Source organism: Mustela nivalis (assembly GCF_964662115.1).
Source record: "Mustela nivalis genome assembly, chromosome: 7".
NCBI classification, from domain to species: Eukaryota; Metazoa; Chordata; class Mammalia; order Carnivora; family Mustelidae; genus Mustela; species Mustela nivalis.
Genome location: NC_139026.1, coordinates 38,111,544 through 38,133,980, shown reverse-complemented (window position 1 = coordinate 38,133,980; position 22,437 = coordinate 38,111,544). Strand labels below are relative to the sequence as shown.

At 34.4% G+C, this 22,437-nt stretch overlaps 1 protein-coding gene and 1 long non-coding RNA gene across 5 annotated transcripts in view; both read right to left on the bottom strand.

Moving 5' to 3' along the window:
• Window positions 1-22,437, bottom strand: part of PPP1R12A (protein phosphatase 1 regulatory subunit 12A) — a 141,915-nt gene that overhangs the window by 99,050 nt on the left and 20,428 nt on the right. The window lies entirely within an intron of this gene.
• LOC309870491 lies at window positions 4,580-10,069 on the bottom strand. The gene is made up of 2 exons (XR_014314617.1): window positions 6,429-10,069; window positions 4,580-6,206 (listed from the first exon to the last, which is right to left on the bottom strand). It is a non-coding gene; the product is annotated as an uncharacterized lncRNA (long non-coding RNA).

Sequence of the window (22,437 nt, the reverse complement as noted above, 5' to 3'; positions counted from 1 at the left end):
CTGGTTTAATTCTATTACCCTTTTCACTCAATCTGCTTTAATTTGTACAGGCTCTGTAACAGTATTCTGACTTTTGTCACTGATATAAAAATATAAAATTCTATTTGGTAAATTTAATATGAATCTGATTTTTTTTATTTGACAGAGATCATAAGTAGGCAGAGAGGCAGGCAGAGAGAGAGAGAGAGAGAGAGGGAAGCAGGCTCCCTGCTGAGCAGAGAGCCTGATGCGGGGCTCGATCCCAGGACCCTGAGATCATGACCTGAGCTGAAGGCAGAGACTTAAACCACTGAGCCACCCAGGCGCCCCTGATTTTTGTTTTTAAAATTGAAAGATAATGTCAACCAAACAAGAAATGATTCTTTTATAAAGGGATATGGGAAATGCTCACAATTTATTAAATTTTTAAAAAAGGATATAAGAACAGTTTTCCTAATATGATTCCAATTTTACAAAAAAAATGTACACAAAAAGACTAGAATATATATTCAATTTTAATAGTCATTATCAGTGGTTGAGACCAATAAAAATTTTTATTTTCTTCTTTAAATTTTTATTTCCAAAATGTTTAAAATAAATAGGCAGTTTACATACGAAAATTTAAGACTTGATTCTTTTTTTTTTTTTTAAGATTTTATTTATTTATTTGACAGAGAGAGATCACAAGTAGGCAGCGAGGCAGGCAGAGAGAGAGAGAGAGAGAGGAGGAAGCAGGGTCCCCACTGAGCAGAGCCCGATGTGGGACTTGATCCCAGAACCCTAGGATCATGCATGACCTGAGCTGAAGGCAGTGGCTTTAACCCACTGAGCCACTCAGGCGTCCCAAGACTTGATTCTTTTTTCTAAAGATATTATTATTATTATTTTTTAAAGTGAGGGAGAGAGAGTGCATAAGAAGGGAAATGCCAGGGGGAGAAGCAGACTCCCTGCTGAGCAGGCAGCCCAATGTGGGACTCCATCCTGGGACTCCATCCTGGGACTCCTAGGATGAGGTGAAGGACTGAGCTGAAGGCAGCTGCTTAACCAACTGAGCCACCCAGGCACCCTAAAGATATTTTTTAAGTGATTTCTACACCCAACATGGGGCTCAAACTCACAACCCAGAGATCAAAAGTTGTATGCTTTACCAACTGAGCCAGCATGGTGCTCCCCAAGACTTGATTCTTTTCTTTTTTTTTTTTTAAAGATTTTATTTATGTGACACAGAGATCACAAGTAGGCAGAGGCAGGCAGAGACAGAGAGGGGGAAACAGGCTCTCCACCAAGCAGAGAGCCCGATGTGGGGCTTGATCCCAGTACCCTGAGATCATGACCTGAGCTGAGGGCAGAGGCTTTAACCCACTAAGCCACCCAGGTGCCCCAAGACTTGATTCTTAAAGGAGAAATATTAAACCTATTTTAATATGGAGAAACAACCAAATTGTTGGTGAACTGTTTCTTAACCCTTCAGAAAACCATTTGACAGTATCTACAAAAGTATAATAGGAACTGACTACAATACTCCCATCAGTAATACTGGCTCAATTTAGCAGTAGAGAGAAGTAAGAGAAAACATTTTATAATTTTAAGAAGATAATATTTAAAAAGAGTTCTTCAGGGTTTTTAAGCAGAGGGGTGAGATGATCAGATCAGTATTTCAGAAAGATTACTGGAGGCAATATGAAAAGAGAAGAGCCTGAACTGAGCCTTGGCAGTTTTTCAGACTGATATATACTGAAAAACTTAAGGTGAAAGGCAGGGAGAAGCCATTCAGAAAATAAATGCTACAGGTTCAAGAAGGGGTTGGGGAAAGAAAGATTATTTATTTCATAGCTTTGGATATGCTGAATTTGTAGGTGTCTGTACAACTATCTAACCATGTATATCCAGTGGTCAATTGGATACACAGATCTAGAGCTTTGAAAATAAATGTGAAATAAAAACATCAATTTAGGAATTATCTGCATTAAGGTAATAATATAGTGGGGCTTGAAATCACTTGGGGAGAGGATGTAGAGAAGTGATTCTGAAAACAGTAAGAGAAGTGTTGAAATTAAATTATGATCTGTATATTCTATTTGGAAAACAAAGACATTTGTGGTATTTTTTATTTGTGGTATTTAGTCAAAGAGAAAGTTCTCAAGAAGCTTACCATACAGTAAGTTCCCGAGAAGCTTACCACCCAGTATAGAAGATAAACACATAAACAGATAACTATATTAAATGGAATATGATATAGTTATACAGCTGTACACTACTTATTGTGGGAGCTCAGAAAAGGAAAACTAAGGAAGAATGGTGGGTGATAGTCTGGGACTATTTCCTGGAGAAGGCTCTACACCAGAGCTTAACATATGAACAAGTGACAAACATTTCCTGGTGTATGAATATGCAAAGTCACATAGAGTGAGGATAAATGTATGCAGATTCTAGAATAGAGTTTATTTGCCATCTTATGGGTAAATCTTTGACATTGATGAGGAAAGATTTTCAAGAAGAATGGTTAATTTTTAAAGTTTAGGAAGGCAATCCCCCGGGCTCTTTGAAAAAACTTAACCTGTGGGTATTGCTAATTCCCAATAAATGAAATGTTGCTGATTCTGATTTAAAATATTTGTTTTCAAGTCAGCACAATGTAAGAAACACCAATAAAAATACCTAAAGCAGTTAATACTAAATCTGCTCGTTCCTTTGTTTATAGATGTAGTAAGTTTTTGAAATGTTTTAAAATCAATTAAAATCAATGCTAAATACGTTGTCACAAAATATGTATTACATATGAATCTCAAGTCTGTGGAGCAAGTTGTTCAAAGTAGTCTCCTGAACATTTATAAAGCACACACAAGAAACTGGCAAGGCACGTCCATAAAAATATTGTTGCTAAGAGAATCAAAGGCTAACATATGCAGCACATTAAGAGACACATGACTTGCTAACTTTCAATATTTGACTAAATATGGTCAGTTTATTAAGCCATATATGGAAAGAAACAGAATGACTCACACTATGTTAGATAAAATTTTGGAGGTATATCTTAAGTGTTTCATGAATACATATTCAGAGCAATTGTCAATAATAAATGGCTGTGTGAAGACCCATTTGTCATTTAATTCCAGGTACAGGCAGCTTTGTCAACTTTAGCTGTAAACTAATTCTAAAAACTAGTTCAAGTTATTAAAACATCTGTTTTTATTGAAAAGGAGACCTAGTTATTTTTCTCAGCAAGTTAGCTCAAGGACAAGCTTTGTTTCCCACACTTTTAAAGAAAAAAACTGCAACCTAACAACAGAGTTGAATAAAGGGACTATATTCAACATTGGCTAAAAGCAGACAAAATCGAAGGCCTAATAACTTCTGGGTGGGGCATGTATGGTTTTAAATTCCACTCCTAGAGAAATAAAAACAAATGTGTTAAGCAACTACATAATTCAACTGAGTAAAATAACAATAACAAAATGAGTAGCATCTGAAATAAATTTTAACACTGTAATATTCCTTTTCATTAAAGGGGTTTTGTGTAAAGTACATACGCTAGAGCCACACTGTCTGGGATTAATCCAGTTCTGCCACTTACTAGCCAGGTTTTGTTGGGCAAATTACTTAACATCCTGTGTGCCACAGTTTCCCCTGGAAAATGGGGGTAGTAACTACCTCAAAAGTTTACTATGAGAAGTATATGAATTAATATAGAAAGCACTTAAGTAGTACCTGTCAAATATTAAATGCTTTTATGTTTGTGTTAATACATAATCAACATGCTAAATCACCTCATTAAAATTTTCTTTTTTTATATTCTTAACTAAAACTTACTTTTTCGTCCCTCTACAAATTAAAAAACAAGGTTACATGCTGAAGACTTATACAGTACCATTTTGGTTAAAGTCCCACCCACAATTATTTCTAAAAGGAGGATTAAATTTTGAAAGATGTACTAAGGAAATCTTCGGGATTTCAAACTTCTTTCAAACAAACATTAATATTTAAAAGTTTTATATAAGCTCATTCATACAAATTATATACAACTCAGAAAAGAGAAAAAGATTTAGTTTTATAAATGTCATTAGAGAACTTAAATTTAAATAAAATTGCAGCCAATTAATCGAAATGTTTACAACCTGTGCCTAAATGTTAGTAATACAGTTAATGAACAGACAAATTAATTTGAATATGGAAGTAATTTAAATCAATTTCCACTCCCTTGAAACAAGTCTTTACGACTCCTACTAAGGAAAACTTGGTTCTGCTCAACAGCTAGGAAGAGAAATTTGTAGATACACTAGACAGTAGTCTATGTGCTAAGCATTCAGATTGACACGCATGTCAGTGAGCAGGCTTAGAGAGGAACTGAACTGAAGATGTCCAAGCAAGTATTTGTCTATTTAAAAAAAAAATGAATTTGGACTATCAAAGGAAGAATTATGGATGTGGTTTACACAAGAGAAACAATGAAGAACCCTAAGCAGTACTCTCATACTGAATAATAAAAAAATAAATACCTTGGTCTTGCATTAAGATGGGCAAATAATGAACATGTACAATCTTAACAGTCATCTATTATATTAGTTATGAAAACAAGTAAAAAGTTCAGCACTGCAATAACTTTATTTTTTGTTTAAAGATCTTATTTATTTATTTAAAAGAGAGAGAGAAGGAAAGCATAAGCAGGGTGAGCTGTAGGCAGGGAGGAGGGAAAAGCAGAATCCCTGTCGAGTGAAGAGTCCCATATAGGGCTCAATCCCAGAACCCAAGGACGATGACCTCAGCCAAAAGCAAACACTCAACTGACTGAGCCACGCAGGCCCCCCAACACTGAATTAATTTTATTTTTTATATTTTATTTATATTTTTGCCATTCTACTCTTATCATATAAGCAGGTAGGAAATCTACATGTAAAAATAAAAACTTGTCCTCGTAATAAATCAAATATTCAAATGATAAAATGATTGGGACAATAAATTTACAACACAGATGATACACAATGCTGGAACATGGGAAATTCTTCATTTGGATTAAGAAAAGTTCGTGGTTATGTACATCTGGTATCCTAGAGAGAATAAAGGAGACACATTCCTGACAAAGAGAAGATCCACTATATATTTGTGGACTAAATATACTAGACATGGCAAACAGACTATAAGACATCTGAAAAACTTTTTTGAGACCAAAAAAAAAAAAAGCTTTAGGAGAAAAATAATCTAAGTATTGCTTGCATGCCTCATCCAACAAGTACTACGTATTTGAAAGACCATACTAAAAACTGGAAACCATAAATATTCAAAGATTTAAATATATTCTTATCCTCTCATGATGGAGCTCTGTTATTTGCTTTACTGATAGAGATCTATAAAGTAGTACGTTAAACCTAGACCTTTAGAGGCCAACACTTTCATCTGGGAACTCAGAAAGGGAAAAACTTTTCTTCTAGAGTTTAAAATCCTTTGGGATCTAAAGAGAATCGAACTTCAAGGATCATTCTCTTGCTAGTCATTTTTACTGACTGTCTACTATATATAAAATGCATTCTGGTGAATACAAGGAAGAATACTAAAGAATATATTCTCTGTTTCCTTTATGCACAGTGCCTGGCATATAGGAACTATGTAATAAACACATATAAAATGAATCAAAACAAAATGTTAACTTCTTAACAAGTAGGCATTACTTAGTGTGTGTATGTGTACACAAAACTGTGCTAAGTACTGTGTAAGACTGGCTGCTTTTATTGCTTCATGTGTTTCAGTTTTTTCTCCCAACTAGAAGACAGTTCCTTAAGAATTGAAAGTGCCTTCTATACCCCATAATACCTAACAGAGCCACCCAGTAAATTTTTGTTAATGAGCTAAAAACAGAATATTCAATCTATAATTAGGAAAATAAGATAAGCAGATAAAACAGAAAAATAATACACAATTTAAAAGAAATACAGTATTAATCAAGAAAAAGTCAGTATGAGAGTAGAGATGAGTTAAACTTTTTGGAGAAAATAAATCTTTGGCCATGTTTCATTAATGTCTGAGCTCTACATAGGAAATCAGTTGCAGTTGCAGTTTGCTGCTCCTTGTAGTCTTTTATTAGAAGTGGTCCCAAACTGACCTGGAGGGGTTTAATCAGTGTATATACTAAGAAGAAAATAATTTAGTTTCAGGAGAGGAAATAAAAGCTTCTACTTAGTATTCCTATTAAATTTTTAAGAAGTTTACAAAAATATGTATAATATGGTACCATTCTTTTTTTTTTTTTTTTTAAAGATTTTATTTATTTATCAGAAAGAGAGGGGGAGAGAGCGAACACAGGCAGACAGAATGGCAGGCAGAGGCAGAGGGAGAAGCAGGCTCCCTGCCGAGCAAGGAGCCCAATGTGGGACTCGATCCCAGGACGCCGGGATCATGACCTGAGCCGAAGGCAGCTGCTTAACCAACTGAGCCACCCAGGCGTCCCAATATGGTACCATTCTTGCCACTGATATACTTAATTAAGAGTCCAGGAGAGTATGTACTGTGTAAGACTGGCTGCTTTTATTGCTTCATGTGTTTCAGTTTTTTCATGTTAATTAACAAGTCAAAGTCATTATTTTCCCAAAATGTCTCTATAGTGAGGACATAAAATTCTTATGGCTTTCCAAAACAAAACAAAAAACTTCACATACTCGTTATGTTTCCTGATGAGTTTGTTCAGTATCCAGCATAATATGTGGCCAATAAAGAGTAGGAGATTCTTTATTAACTCAGGAAGTATTTACTGAGTGTCCACTTCAGCCACTATGCTAGTTGCTAGAAATATACTGGCAAAGAATATAGACCAGATTTCTGTATTCAAAGAGGTTAGAGTCCAGCAGGCAAGTCAGAAAGAGTATAATAAACAGTATACATATAACTAGAGTACTTAACCTGAATTTGGGAGAAAGAGGAGAAATCAGAACTTCTGAGGGTGGTACCCAGGAATTTCCACTTTAAAGAAATTCCCCATCTAATCTGTAAAAACAGACTCGATTGAAAACCTCTGATATCCATGGTAACTGAAGCTAGAGAGATAAAACAATGCACAAGCATTTGTACAATGGGATCAGAAAAACCTATGTCAAAACGAGAGGACCATCAGTATTTAAGAAAGGGGAGACAAAATAAAAGGGAAGAAAAACAAGTGTTAGAAGGCAAAAATCCAGAAGGAGAAGGCAGTATGGAGGAAAACACAACTTGGCATGCCAAATGCCCCACATTTTGGTACTCCTTAATAACATACTAAATAAAACATGAGATCAAAGGTAAGATGATAAGCCCTATTTAACAATAAAATCTATCTAATTAAACAAAATATATTCAGGAATCAAGACAGGATGATCAAAGGACTCGTAAGTAAATCAAAAAGAATCCAAATATAAATTCTAAGAAAGTAGAAAAATTAATACAGCTAACAAAATGAAATGAGGGGACAGAAGACTAATCTTCTAATCTTATAAAATAGTATAAAATAGTAAAATCTTTCTAAAATTGGAATGTGGTCTTAAAAAAAATCCTATGTCACTGTATTCATAGACTCTTTTCTTGATCTTCAAGGAACATTTAAGGACATACTCCCTCTAGTTGTAAAGAAAATTTAATCTATAATTTAACCATTACTTCAGTCTTCAGTAGTTTTCTTTGGCAAACAAAAGCAAAACTAAATTTAACACTTTTTAAAAAAAAAAGATTTTATTTATTTATGTGACAGAGAGAGAGACACAGCAAGAGAGGGAACACATGCAGAGGGGATGGGAGCAGGAGAAGCAGACTCCCGACCGAGAAGGGAACCTGATGTAGGGCTTGGTCCCAGGACCCCAGGATTATGACCTGAGCCAAAGGCAGATGTCTAACCAACTGAGCCAACCAGGAGCCCCAAATTTAACATGTTTTAATTAAAATAGTATTTATAATATGTGTCCTTTTTAATAAAAGCATGTCAAAAGGTCTGCACAGAGAGATCCTAAAATAATGTTCCCTAAATGATGGTTAGTTATGGATAATTAACATCCACTGGGCCATTATTACTACTTTTTTTTTTTAAGCATATAGCACAGTGCCTAGCTCAAAATGAAAGAGCCAAATCCTGCCAGCAACTCACAGTCTAATCAGAAATAAACAAAAGCACAGATAAAATCACAAAATGATATAACTTTTCTAATCTCAAATTCTCCTCTGTATTTTAATATGCATGAATTATTTTAGTATACTTTTTATGAAACGTTTTAACAAAAATGTTAAGTTTTAAAAACTATGTATATATATATAAATACATTCAAATTGAAGAAAAGGAGAGACATTTGGGAACAGAAACAGATTTTTTGGTCATGTCCATGACATAGATTGGGACGGGCAGATTGCAGGGAATAGGCTAGGTCTTGAAACTATATCCCTGCATCCTTTTCAGAAAGCAAAGAGCAAAAATATATCTGACAGACTGAGAACCTGGTACTTTTCTGCTATACTCGGATATGCTATGGCAAAAAATATCAAAGATGAAGTTAACAATATGTAATTCTGAGTCCCAGGAGAGAAAATTTTTAAAAAATCTATTTGGTTATTTTAATGAAACAATATTTTCCATTTTAGATTGCCAGGCTATTCTGTATTTCTGGGACCACTGATGGAGGAGTTATAGGAGCAGGAGTTAGTATTTCCAAGTCACAAAATAAGAGGGTCACTAAATATTCAAATGGAGAGCAAAGGGTTTATCCCCCTAACCCTAACAAAAACAAGTGAGCAAAGATGAAACTGATTTTCAAACACTTTGTTGAAAAGTAAGAAAAAAACAGTTACTAGTAAGCATAGTACCAATAGGATGCAATTATTAAGTATTTACTAATAATAAACTGAGGGATATAAAATGCCACAAAAATTATTTATTTTCGTTTACTGCTATGGTAAATAGGCTCAAGATGGCAAAGATCTCTGCCTCAGGTAATCATACCCTTGTGTAAATTCCTCCCCTGGAGTCTAGGCTTGACTTGCTTCCAACAAAATGAGCAGGGCAAAAGTGATGCGATGTCATATGTACTCTCTCCTGCCCTCTCCTGGATCACTCACAACGTGGGAGCACTCATGTGCCATGTCAAAAGGCAGCCCTGTTAAGAACCCCATGTGGAAAGCAGGCAAAGTCTGTCAATAACCACATGAGTTAGCTTTGAAGCGGATCCCTATTTACTCAATCCCCAGCCCAGTTAAACCTTCAGATAAGACTGCAATCCCAGCCAAAGGCTTGAGGGCAACCTCATATGAGATCTTGAGGCAGAAACATCTAGCTAAGCCCCATTCAAATTCCTGAACCATAGAAAATATGAGTTAATAAATGTTTATTATTTTCAGTACAGAGGTAATTTATTATGTAGCAATAAACAGTGGCTACTTTGCTAGATTTGGGATGAAAGTAAGAGGCACTTCTATCAATTTTCATTGGTTCAGCTTGTGTGCACCCAAACATCATACTCCCTTCTCTACTTAATCTCTAATTTGTCATTTGTCCTATATATCAACTCGTTTTTTAAATGCTATCAAGTGGTCCTTTACACAAAGAGTTATCTAAATTATCTAGACCTATCTCACCATGTCCATAAATTCAAAGCTCTAATCACAGTGCACCACCTCCATTTCTTGACTATGCCAGAACAATCTGAAATTACAACTTCAGAGTAAGTAAATAACAATCACCTGGTAATGTGCCAGTGTGTACATGTTTGATGAGTGAAAAGGAACAAAAGAATAACCTTCTAAAGAGAGCTATCCTAATAAATAAATTAAAAAAAAAACTATTATTCCTTCAATATTTACTTTTGAGGAAGGAGAGCATATGAATAGCAAGAAGAAAAAAAGTAAGCTTTTATATTGACACTTCCATCTTTTTCAAATAAGCATTAAATGGTGGCTAGGAGTGCCTGGGTGTTTCACTCTGTTGAGCGTCTAACACGGTTTCAGCTCAGGTCATGCTCTCAGGGTTCTGGGATTCAGCCCTGCATTGGGCTCTCTGCTCGGAGCCTGCTCCCCCACTCTGCCTCTGTGGTCTCTCTCTCTCTCTCAAATAAATAAATAAAAATCTTAAAAAAAAAAAAAAGAAAGAAAGAATTCATGTGAAGATTTCGGCATAGCACCATAATTAGTAAATACAAATATATTCCTTTACATTGAGGGAAAGGGAAATGCATGATTTTCTATTGTATAATATATTCATTTAGTATCTCCCAAAATGTTATGAAAAGATGCTAGTACTTTTACATTTACATAAAAGAAAGTTTTTATATTCCTCCAAATGCAGATCTCTAGTCAAGAGAAAACAATAAGGCAGAAATAAGAACACCCAATTTTTCAAATTGCCTCCTGAAACAAATGTCAGTATGGAGCTCTTCTGAAAGCAATTTATCACAAAAATTTACTGCTGTATTTCCCAAATTGTTTCCATGAAACTACTAAACTAAAAATGTTAATAAATGGTTTCTGACAAAAATTCTTAAAAACTTCTAAAACTTTAGGAAATACTGGATTAAACATTTCTTTACTAGAGCTTGTCAACAAGTCCCTTTTCCCAATAAAATCCATTTTTATCACCAAAATCTATTTTTATGTCCAAGCTGAGGCACTCAGTCTAGGGCTATGGTCCCACACAATCCATGTGAAATACAATAAATGAGTGTAAATTCCACTGTGCCATAAACTCCAAGTCTCTCTCAGATATAATTAATCAATAGTGAATTATTACTTTCATAATTTTATACGATTTTACATCTTTGGGAGGAAAACTCTGTATGCAGATTTTATGCACCAATAACTACATGGAACCAAAAAACTTCTGAAAGATCTTTTTTATTATTTACCTATACTAGACCAATGGTTAACATGGCTCACTCAGTACATTACAAATGAGATTTTCACCTTTGGGGATGATTCTCCAGTTATCTAGAAGACTGTGACACATGGGTGTTTTTCACAGAAAGAGGCTACAAAATTTTGCTGAGGCTAACATGTCAATAAAGAGTCTTTTAGATAAACCCAGTACTAATGAAGAAGCATATCCTTAGGTTCCACCACAAAAAAAGCTGGTTGATAGGAGGAGGGGGTTGAGTCCAGGTGTGAAGAAAAAGTAACCTGATGATGAAATTTCATTTCTTTTTGATCATAAGACTTAACTAAAGCAGCCTGGGACTTTGTAACTTCTCTGGAAGATAAAGGGTACCCCTGGACCAAAGGCTGAGGAACTGCTGGATCCTACAGATTGCTCTTCAATTTAGTCTTCTTTTAACCATCTTAAGTTTTTATTTCTTAAGCTTCCCCACTTTATGGCAGTGTAACTAGAGTTAAATCACTCCCTCCTTCCATTTTCTATAACATATAAACATATCTGTCCTAACATACTTAAAATACTGTAATAATTATTTTCCCATATGTACTATCTCTACATTCACTTTCCTCTCATGTCTTCACTATACTATTAGGTCTCAAAGTCAAGGATCCCATCAAGTACTCATAACACAGTATTCAGAATACATCACAGACAGTAATCAAATGTCAATTGGAGGAGCCTGCAAGTATGATTTAGCTTCACTGGTAGAACTCAGAAATAGGTTGCAGAGTTTTTGTTACCTGTAGTTCACTGTATCAGAGAAATTAATTTTTCCATGTCATATCTGACTTACTACATGAAGATAGAGGGGTTGCAAAACATTTTGAAATCTTTTTGTTAGGGAAATTATACCTTCCCTTTTCATACATGAAAGGTGTGTAACTGATAACAACCATTCTAGTATCTATAAAGTATTAAACTATCTTGGAGTTAAATGTATGTATTAGTGATAGTCATGATCACTCAGAAACATCACATTCTTCAAAGCAAAAAAGACGACTAGAGCTAAGTAAGATCATACGGGGGTAGAAATAAGGTACTGTTTTAACAGCCCTTTTGATGCCTATCACTGCTGTCCTGAAGGTGCACACCTTTTGCAGTGGTGCCCCCTAATCAGATAGCACTAATTCCAAGAAGAAGACTCCAAGCAAATAACTTCATTTTCACTTCCCTAATACCTGCCATTAATGGTCCACTCTCCAATTGCACCCCATGCAGATATGATCCCTCCCCTCCCTTGTAGTGAGATACAATAAATCAAAACCACTTTTAGGTTTCCCTAAAAAAAAAAAAAACACACACACAGAAAACCCCACAAAAGCAAAGAAAAAAAGCAAAAATTATATAACCAATAGCATACAATGTTTTGTTAAAATAACGTTAGCATTCTAGCATAAAACTACTGCCACAAAAGGAATTCCTTCCACGAGTAAGACAGACTCCCAATGCACATAAGGTTCTTAGTAATTTAGCTACTGTGGTAATAAAAGCAGCCAAAAAGACAGTACTGAAGACAAAGTGAAAGCCAGCTAGTTTTTTTTTTTCCCCCCTTTCTTTTTTGGAGTGGTGCCTTGCATTTCTCTGAAAGTCTAAAAGCTAAGTCTTGACCATATAAGGCTGTGGGATTCCCATGGATGGAAATGCCTAACCAACAGTCAAATCAAATAACCCTAAAATACATGAAACATAGATACTAAGCTACCATGAGAGGTTCTTACTTTTTTTTAGTTTCACTTACATTCTTGTAGATAATCCTGAAAGTGTTCCTGCAAAACATTAGGATAAAATTCACAAAAGTTAAAATATCTAAGAAGTATATATAAATTATTGAAATTTCCATAAAAAATACTTTTCATGGATCTTTCCTCATAAAGGCTGTTACACATTCCTTTATCATTTTAAACAAGTACCAAAAAATGTAATTTTACTTTTCTCTATAAACCCAACATGATATCAACTCTTAAAATGTGATATTACATACCAATGTCCTTCTAGCTAATAGTTTATGCAGCTATAATGATACTTAAAATGCTTTATGGGAATCATTTTTGCTTTTAATAGTTTTTTTTTGCCTTCTATCTTGCTTTTATCTATCACCTTTTAAAACTATCTTTATAATTTCCTATCTTCATTTTAATTTGTAGCTCTTAATTTACCAAATACTGGAAAAAAAAATAGATCTTAAATAAGAGCACACCAAAACTGTGTGAGGACTTCTGCTTAGTAAAATAAAAATATTCGTGCTTAAGTGTGTGGACTCTGCAATGTCTGTTTCAGTTTTATGAGTAATGTTTATTTTTCAGTGTTTTTATGTCATAAAGTTCCCAATATGAAAAAAATGTACTGAAGAAACTATGACCTACCTATAAAATGTAGAAGGCTGACCAAGTGACACCAAAACTGACAACTGCTGATAAAAACTAAAACTGATAAATGTTATTGCCAATGTTTTCTCTGCACAGATGTGATTAAAAAGAACAATCAGGTGACACAAGTGCTGATCATTTCAGAGCTCCTGGAAAAAAAATAGTGACCCCAAGAAAATGAGCAAAGACCCTGAGATAACAGTTTACTTTTCTATTACTTATGTTTTATTTACAACTTTGCATGCTCATGCCTTTAGAATAGTAAAATGTACAATGACTTACTTTGTGATTTAATTTTCAAGAATTCAAGAACAACAAGAAAAAAGGAAAAGCAGACGTGGTTCCTTTTACAGAAATAGCAATATGTAAACCTCAGTGGAACACTCATGTCTGATACAAATGGAAGTATTTTCTGATATAGCTATTTCATATTAATAAGAGAACAGACTATATTAATAAGACATCAGTTAAACCCCAAGCTCTACTTTGTCACCATAATAAACTTCTTCTCCCAGAAAACATCTTTCAGAAGACCAAAACTAGTTTGCGGACTTTAATACCCATCACCAGCACTGCTACGCTATTCAGGTCTTTTCCAAAACTACTAAACGTCATTAGGTACAATATGCCTGGCATACAAAGGAAGATCATTTAATATAGATGGTTATGAAATAGAAGACTTTAAGGGACCCAAACAGGAAATAAGATGATCTTTATTTAATATGACAAGTGTCATATTTTCTAGGATATCAGTAGATAGGAATAGCCTAGAGAGGAGTCAGGGCTTCTAGGAGAAACCTAATCTATGTCTTTAAGGGAAAAAGAAATGGGGAAGGCTGAAAATTTTCCTAAAAGGGGGAAGCAGCCTATTGGACGAAGAGCATTTGGTACTGTTGAAGGAGCACAAAGTACAAGAAAGGATGGTAGGTGATTTGGGAGGACTAAGAGGAAATGAGAGGAGGAGACTATAGCTAGCCTCACACACCAGGCTAAGAAGACTAAATTTACTCTGCACGACAGTAATTGTGAAGAATGCGTAACATAAGCAGATCCCACTAAAAGGAAAGAAAATTCCTACAGATTTCCCTAAAACTGACATTATCTTTATTACACTATTTAAATAGCTATAAACATAAACCTAGGCCTGTATACATGCTGTAGTACATACATAAGCCAAAACAAATTTATAAATTTCCTCACCACTTTTTTCTTTACTTTATGAAGAAGGCTGTCATGTCATTTGGTTGGGAATTGACTGTTACTGTTACAAACATGGTATTTTCATTAAATACATCCACGTCTTTCCTCATTTGTCTACGATTGTTAAATTTGTTGTATTTGGCACCAAATCCAACAAAATGTGAATGTATGCAGCTAAAATGAAGCAGTATCCAGCTGCAAGACAGTTGTTTACCCATCTACCTAGCTACTCATGTTCATGCAGTATAGACTGTCTTCACAACGAAAACTCAAGAATTAAAACATTCTTGTTGAGACAGAGATTGAGAGAAAGAGTTTTAAGAATGCTTCCTAAATTTCTGGCTGATAGGATGAGGTGGAGAATGATGCTATCACTTCCAAATGTCACTTCTAAGATCTCAGAATGATGAAATTCCCAGAGAAGAGCATACTGTCACTTTCTCCCTCTTTTAACTGAATCTCTCTCTCTCTTTTTTGGTTCTCATTGTGAATTCCTGATTCTTGACCATTCTATTTCTTTCCAGTCCACCTATACAGGCTTTACTTGCCTCTTTTCTATTTCAACTATCCATTCACCACCCAAGAGGGCTGAACAATACCACCCACTTGCTTTCTGTGCTGTAATGCAGACACACTGATCTAACTGCACAGCAATGCAATATGGTCCACTATAACGTCACCCTAACCTCATTTTAATATTCCACTAACAGATCAGTCATTTGCCTGAATTCCTGTCACGTTGTATTTACCACTCTAAATCTCCAGTCTCCTTAAGATCCCACTGATATTAAATATTACTACTCTATGACACACTTATGCTATTGGGGAAACTGAAATGGTCAATGGCAGTTTTCTAAGGATAGTACTCTTTTCACATTAGAAGTTCCTGTATCTTCACACCCTTCTTTCTTTACTTTGGTTTGGAGGAAGAAATGTCTTACTATTCCTAAACAAAATTCCCAATGACTTCCTACACTTCTCACTTTTCTATGTTCATGTTTTTTCAATATTTTACTTTATGTTTCAACCGAAGTGAACTACTTACTAGTCCAATTCTTATGCTGGTATTTCTTCTAATGCTGCATCTTTCTCCTATAATGCTTCTCCTACATCTCTGCCTAGATGCATCCCCCAATCTTACTATTCCTCTACATTCTAAAAGCTACATAAAGCCTGAAAATATTTCTTGATACTACCTTCCACCTAAAGCATTCTTCCTCTTTTCTTCCACATTTTATTATGAAAATGTTCGAACATATAGCAAAGTTGAAAGAACTTTACAATGAATACCTATGCACTCACCATCTAAATTCTACTATTAATGTTACTAACTGCTATTGGCACATAACTATTTACCTAGTAATTCCTTTACACATCTATTAATCCAGCTACTTTGAAATGTAGCAAAAAAGTAAACCTGTAGAAATTAGTATAGATAATTACTAAATTGCCTCTTAAATAGTTTAGCTTGTATATCATTAAGTAGAATTCAGTATTTGTTTTCTTTTGATATAAAATTTACATACTGTGAAATGCAGGGATCTTAAATGCACACTTACTGTGTTTTAACCAATGCATAAACCTGTGAAATCCAAACTCCTATCAAGATTTAGAACACATCATTACAGAAACTTCTTTCATGTCCTTTTCTAGTCAAACTGTTCCTCCAACCCCCTGAGGCAACCATTATTCTGGCTGTTCTCCCAACATAAACAAGCTATTGCCCTCCTAAAATGTCTGGTAAGTGGAGTCCTAGAGTAGATCCTTATTTTGTGAAAGGCTTCTTTAAGCAAAATGTTTATGAAATTCATTCATGTAGCTGTGGGTATCAGTAGTTTGCCTTTTTTACTGCCAAGTAAGTATTCCCTTGTATGGCTATATCACAGGTGATCCAGTCCTTTACTGATGACTACCTGGACTGTTTCCAGTTTTCAACTATTAGGAATAAAGCAGAACATTATGTACAAGTTTTTTAAGAACATATGTTTTTATCACTCTTGGGTAAACATTAGGAACGGAATTTTCTGGGCAGATGTGTGTTTACTGTGTAAGAATTTGATAAACATTTTCCCAAAGTAGTTATACCAATGTACATCTTTATCAACAAAAAGAGTTCCAATTGCTCCACAACCTCACCAACATTTGATGATGTGAGTTTTTATTCATTTAGCCACTCATGGGTGTAACACCTTGTTTAATATAATTGGCATCTTATTCTATATAATATTACATAAGTATGTACTTCCCTTGCCTCTATTAGACTATAAACTTCCTGGAGTTACAAATTGTGTTAGTCCTCTTTTTCCCCTACAATGTTTATAGCAGAGTGCTCTGCACATGCTGGAACAAGTATCAGTTTAATTGAACTGCTTAATAAAATTTCTTTGTCCTTCCTGTTCTGGATAAGCCATGGGAAAAAACAAAATACAAAAAAACAAAAAACAAAAACAAAACCCCAAAGGCAGATCTGTGAAATGAGGCTACAGAAAATCAAGGGTTGGTACTCTCCAAATTTTATCCTAGTCCTCTGTTAAACTACAAAGCAATCTTAAAACCATTTATTATGCTGTTTATCCTACAAGAGTGTCACATCTAGGCACAAACATATAGAAACATGCACAAATAGAATGCAAACTCCGTATGAACTTTGTTCATTGATGTGTCCTAGTGCCTAGAATAGTGCCTATGACTACTGTTTAACAGGAACACAAATATTTAAGGAAAATATTTATGTTGAATATACACAACATACACATTTCCATAAATGTGCCTTTTAAATTAATAGCAGTGAACTTACATAATGAACAGAACTACTTATAGCTATAGCTTTAAAAGCTTTAACCATAATACCCATGAACATATCCTTCCAAATACAGATTTAAGTTTCTATCTGGCATTTTAAAATAGTTTCCAAAGTTTATCTCCATATAATCCGAAGTGGTTATTTTCTTTATGTATATGACTCCAGGAAGCATACACATTGAATTTTAAGAGAAGAAGGTGGCTCCTCAAGAGTCACTGCAGATGTACCAAATCAAGCTGGCAACTAATGAGATGTCCTGTACCACAATATAGAAGGATTGCCCAGCTATTAAAAATCTTAATATAACCACTCACCTGTGTATCTATATAACAAATAAATTAGGGAGAGAGATTTCCAAATGTTTACTTCTAGTCAACACTTAAGATGAGGTCTCTGAAATCAATCATTGTGAAAAGAATTCTTCAGACCATTAAACATTTCCTGCATTTCAAGCAATCAGTATCCCATAGTGTGTGTGTGCTAGGTGCTAGGGCTACAAAGACAAAATTAAGGGGCTTATATTTTAGTGGAAGAGACAGTGAAGTAAATGAACAATTACAGAACCACTAAAAAAAAAAGCAAGATTTCAAGGACAATACTCAAGATTGCTCTGTATCAGGAAAAAGTCAGGATAAGCTTCTTGGCAGAAGTGATTTGAGATACTTAATCTCATGAGCTAGAAAAATAGGGGTCATCCCTCAAAGAAAAACTCAGTAGTAGTCCTGCTCAAGAGCCAGTTTTCTCTAGGGCAACTGATCCTCTTCAGGCAGGTTCCTATAGTTACTAAGGGACAACTGAAGGACATTCAGGTTCTTGATAAAACAGTTGGAAGGTATTTAATTTGTTTTCAGTTCTTGGTGATTATAAATAATGCCACTATAAAAATCTGTATACAGGTTTTCATGAAACCATATGTTTTCAGTTCTCTTGAAGAAATAAAAAAGTAAGCTTACTTTAATTTGCTCACTTCTTGTAATCAACTGCATAGCTTTCTTAAAGGTAACTATCACCATGTAGCGATAAGAGGTATTTACTACCTGAATCTGCCCAAAAAAGGGATCAAGGAAAAGGAGCAAAATAAAAATTAGATTAAGATCTAAAGAGAAGCGGGGCGCCTGGGTGGCTCAGTGGGTTAAGCTGCTGCCTTCGGCTCAGGTCATGATCTCAGGGTCCTGGGATGGAGTCCCACATCGGGCTCTCTGCTCAGCAGGGAGCCTGCTTCCCTCTCTCTCTCTCTGCCCGCCTCTCCATCTACTTGTGATCTCTCTCTGTCAAATAAATAAATAAATAAAGATCTTAAAAAAAAAAAAAAAATCTAAGGAGAAGCTACTCAATTTTTAAATTGAATCATTCAACAATTATTTACCGAGAATTCACTATGAACCAGGCCCTGTGATACATGATGATAAATGTTTGGGCTTCAATGGCAAACAAACAAACAAATGCACAATCACACCCTAAGAGAAGATCTATGAAACAAAAATGCATAATCACATCTTAAGAGAAGAAGTATAAAAGAACAAGGAGCTAATAGGGAAAGATACATTTGAGGATAATAAGAAAGTCAGCAAAGGTTTCCATCAGGAAGTCACAAAGCTTGATAGGAGTTAGCCAAGAAGTGGAAAGACTATTACAGATGAAGGGAAAACATTAATGGAATGGAGGCATGAAAGTTTAGTGTGTCTATTTGAGGATCTGAAGGAAGTGTAGCCAGAATACAGATGTACAAGGAAAAGAGACTACAAAAGTCAACAGATCTTGAGAGATCTTGGAATTTTCCCTACCAAGTTTGTTCAGCTTGGATCAACTACTTTATATATCTGACAATTCCTGAAAATTAAGAGAGATACAGAAATTCAAAGCAGATCAATCTCAAATCTGTTAAGTGTTCTCTAACAAAGAACATCATTTCCTCTGACTGTTACTGATAATTTCAGCACCAACATTTAAGATGAAAATCTGATATTTTGTCTTAAGCTCTTTTATTATTTGCATTTTATACATTTGGTATTTCCTTTAATGCAATAAATTGGTCCACTTTTTAAAGCAAATACTAGATTTTTGACATCTCTGATTCTCATACTGAAAAAATTAGCATAATTCCTATTTCAAAATTCAATTCCACAAGCATTTATTTACCAGATACTAAAAAGATGTGTTTACAAAGACATAAAAAAATGTTGAATTTTCAAAGTAACTTTTTTTGAGAGTCTTGTTTCCATGCTGTTTAACTTATGAAATCACTTAAAACTGATTCTACCAAAAATACCAATCATGTAGACCTTAAATTTTTGTATTATTCTAAATGCCACTATCTGGACCATGATAAATTAAGCCTAAATATCATGTATATATACTATTTTTTATCTATTTTGCTCATTATAATTAATTGTTTGAGAAAATTAAGGTAAATATAAATACAATAATCAATTCACAGCTCTTCAAAAGAATGAATGTAAAACCACATTACAATTATTACTAAGTCATTTTCCCCTCTACTCAATAATAACTCTGCCTCTCCTCCCATTCAACATTAGATTTTTTCTAAAATTTCTTCTAAAAATCTGCTTGTCTACAAACAAGAAAGTAATTACTTTTACATAAAAGTTCTTCCTGTTTCTTCCCATTTCTCCTGGACAACAATAAAATACCATTTCTATGTAGTAATTAAATAGAAAGAATGCTCCTTAATGACTAAGGTCATTCAGATACATTCACTCTGTACCCCCAAATAGAATAAAAACTCAAAGGCAGATAACACCTCATTTGTGCTCCATAACACAAGGTTTGAAATTGAGTAGTTATGAATAATTAGCTCTCTTTCCCTTTTGGTTAGAAAGGCTGTAGTAGGTACTTTCACATATACCAATTCAGAAACCCTGCTGCAGAATACTACCCTTCCCTAACAGACTCTAAGGAGAGAGGCCTTGGACAGATTAGCTCATTCCAGGGATAGAAGTTCTTCCCTCTACATTTTACTATTTCTTAAACACCTACACCACTCTATATAACATTTTATTAAGCAACTGGCTGTTTAATAAACTTGAAAATCTGCAGGTATCACTTGCTCTATATTTAACGTTTTGAAAGGCAACAGCTTTCGATACTTAGGGGGCCAAGCAAAAGTTATGTGGTATAGAAGTAAAGCAAAAAGCAAGGTGAGAGAACTATTGTTTGATTCTTCAAGACATTTTGAAGCATCTTCACTTTGCCTGAAGTGAATACCCAGATCACACAAAAGTTCAAATACAAATACAAAAACATTTCTAAAAACCAAAAATAGCAAAACTCATGTTTGAAAATCCACTTTAACACGTTATACTGTAATTCAATTCACAGACAGCTTGGCTAATCTTTCTTCCAGCTGCCATGTTCCTAAAATAATCTCTCTTTACTAATTCTATTCATGTTTTACCATAGCTATTATTTTCCTGCTTAGTATACTTAAAAAGCCTTCAAACAACTTTTTATAGCCTGTTAAGCAAAATTCTGGATAAACATTCTAACAAAATAAAATTGAAAAGCCCACTAATTTAAAGACAACACCACTAGAGCTTAGCAACACAACATTAATAATTGAGAAACAGAGCTACATAAAGAAAAGTTTCTTAAATATTTTATCATACTATCTTTATTCTTTCTCTTTATTATTTTTATTTTCTGAAGGAGAGGCATACAGTACCTGTGTATTCTAAATCTTCCTTGACTTCCTGGCATCAAGGTAAAAAGAAAAAAATAAAAGTTAAAAAAAAAAGCAAAAAGTGTAAAGTGTAGAGTATTTATTAGTATGTAGAAGGTGAAAACAAGAAACTGATAAGCAGATCAAGTGCCTTCAAAGGAAGATAAAAGTTCGTTCTACTCCTATTTTCACTTAATGCTGGGCTTTAACTAAATATATAAAAATATATATTTTTTTAATTTGAAAGACTGCTGGGGCGCCTGGTTGGCTCAGTCAGTTAAGCATCTGACTCTTGATTTCAAACAGGTCATGATCTCAGGGTCATGAGGTCGAGCCCCACAACAGGCTCCTAGCTCTGCACAGTCTGCTTGAGATTCTCTCCTTTCTCTCTGCCCCCCCCCCCGCTCCTGCATGCACGCACACTCTCTAAAATAAATAAATAAATAAACAATCTTTTAAAAAACTGGAAGACTGTTATACTTATGGAGTATAAGCAAACAACAAACATAATATTTTAAATGGAGTGATCTCCACTCTTATTAGCCTAAGGAGCAATCAGATTGCTTGCCACAGTAAAATTCTGAAAGAACAGAAAACTTCTTCATATAAATGGAACTCTGGGACTGGAAATGTTTAGTTAGGATACTAATTCATCATTCATTTCTTCTATATGAAGTTTTCTTTAATCAATGTTAAATTTTATAGTACCTTACAGAATAATTAAAGAGTAGAATCTTTCCTGAAAAAAGTCACTTCTTTTTGAAACAGGGTGATGATCCAAAGTATTATATTTAATTATTCAAATCTTCAGAGAGGATACTGATAGTTACCATATCCAAACTAGGCTCTAGTTTTACTTTTATTCCAAAATAGGAAGAGAGCAATTAATAGAAAAAAACAACAAAAAAGGAGACGCCTTTGAATTTTTTGCAGAAACTAGGAACTGCTTTTCTCGTAGCCTTTTTTTTTTTTTTATCCATCATCCACAGTCCTGTAAAGCGTAGAAGTTCTAAACTTGGAATCAGATTAGCCAATAAAAACAAACAAGCTTTTAGTAATGGAAAAAATGACTTAATACAAGAGTAGAAGCTAGCAGAAAAGCAGGTATATGATCCCATATATGTAAATTAAAAATGAAACAAGCACGTAATCAGCTTTTTCACAGTATCTTCCAACAAAAAGAACATTTTAAAGTACTTAATGAAAACATAAAATACTCACATAAGACCTATAACCCGCTAATTCTGTATTATATGTTAGGCATTATATGTTAACATTTTTCAAATAAAGGTATTTAGACCCAAGGGCTGATAATACAGAAATTAATCATATCCAAAATTTTGGATCCTAAATTCCTTTTCCAATATCACTTACAATCATAAACAGTGAGCCTTGGGATGACAGATCATGTTAGCAGGCAAAAGTCAAAAGTCTCTGGCTGTCTCTAGAAAGTTTCTTGGAACACACCAGGATACAGCTTCAGGAATTAACTGAACTACTGGATCTGCTCTGGCCTATCTATTGCTCTATGTTTAGTTCAGGGATT